Here is a 1,968-nt window from a genome sequence, read left to right on the forward strand (position 1 = left end):
TCTGGGAATCCGTGGGTGTGTGAGAAAGACAGATAGAGGAAAAAGGACATGCAGACAAAGATGAGAGGGGGACGAGGGAGAGACAGAGAGAGAGAGAGAGAGAGAGAGAGAGAGAGAGAGAGAGAGAGAGAGAGAGAGAGAGAGAGAGACACACACACACACACACACACACACACACACACACACACACACACACACACACACACACACACACACACACACACACACACACACACACACACACACACACACACACAATTCTTCCTCTACACCCCCATTGTCCTTCCTCTTGGAACATGTTTCAGAAGGCATAAAAGGCTAAGTATGCGCTCGGGAAGCTCCCCAATGCCCTTCCTGCACCATCGCATCTATGTCACTCTTCGTGCTGACCATGTGGCGGGTGACTCCGGAGGCTAATATTTTAGTATGTGTGAAAGCAGACAGCGAGGACCTGATAATGCCAGCAATGATGTCATGCACTCTTTCTGTGCCCTGTGTGAAGGGGAAGAGGCACTGGGGGCAAATGAGAGAGAGAGAGAGAGAGAGAGAGAGAGAGAGAGAGAGAGAGAGAGAGAGAGAGAGAGAGAGAGAGAGAGTGAATGAGTGTGTGTGTGTGTGTGTGTGTGTGTGTGTGTGTGTGTGTGTGTGTGTGTGTGTGTGTGTGTGTGTGTGTGTGTGTGTGTGTGTGTGTGTGTGTGTGTGTGTGTGTGTGTGTGCCAGTTTCAGAAGGGGGGTGGGGTGGGTATGGTGGTTGATTACCAAATGTTTGAGTTATCCCCAGAACAGCATTTGAGATGCAGGCTCTGATTACAAGTGGCGCCCCAACCTGAGCAACCTGTGTCTTTTTATACTTGTAATGACACACACGCACACGCACACGCACACGCATGCACGCGCACGGTCTCACGCACGCGCGCGCGCACACACACACACACACACACACACACACACACACACACACACACACACACACACACACACACACACACACACACACACACACACACACACACACACACACAATTTCAAAGGTGTTTCTCATATGTTTGACCCTCCGCCCCCAAGAAGTGATAAGTTACAGTTCAAAAACATCCCAACCCTCCACCTTTGCATGTGCCATTGTTTAAATATGGTGACTTATTTAACTTCATCCATTATTTAAATAGAAACCAACATAACGACCCCAGTAAGACTCCAAGGGTCTCAATGGAGAGCAGCAATAAGAAATTGTGACAGGCTTACTAGAGAATTTTCTCGATTAGTTTACATTCCCATTTGCATTTTACGCCAACCTGTCAGGCTGTGCTGGAACAGATTATAAAATATATTCTCTAAGGTATGAGGTATTATATAAATGCTCTTTGGTCTAGACACGCGTTGCAAATTTTTTGGTGTCAGTATTGCTTATCTTTTGGCTCTGGTCTTCAGAGCTGCGTGCTGACTGACAGTGGAGCTGGCTCCTGTCTTGTTGGTGGATTTAACCAGGGTACAGTCATCGGCACACTCATCCATTCTGAAGGCAATTTCCTCTCTTATCAACTTAAACCACAGGGCTGGGGGATACAGTGCACTGCGCTGTAATCATAACGTATGTGCGTGCCTGTCTGCCTGGAGCTGAAATATGGTTCTGCTTTAACGCCTCATATCTTTTACTGCGTCTCTGAGGGTTTCACGCCAATTCATGTCCACAGACACACACACACACACACACACACACACACAATTCTACCAGTCCTCCCATTTTTTCGCATACCAGGTTTATGTGTCTTTGTTTTACACATTTCCAGGGTGGAACGAAATCAAAACACAGACGTTGCTTTGCAAATGTAACACGTGTTCTTTAATTTAGGAGAAATATTGTTTGTGTGAGTGTGCGTGGGTGGTGTGGGAGCGGGTTGTGTTTGAAGAGTCAGAGTGACATTCACCTCCCTCTGTGTATCTCTCTGTTGAAATGGTACGGTGCTGAGG

This window comes from Gymnoscopelus microlampas (assembly GCF_963454915.1).
Source record: "Gymnoscopelus microlampas genome assembly, chromosome: 17".
Taxonomy (NCBI): Eukaryota; Metazoa; Chordata; class Actinopteri; order Myctophiformes; family Myctophidae; genus Gymnoscopelus; species Gymnoscopelus microlampas.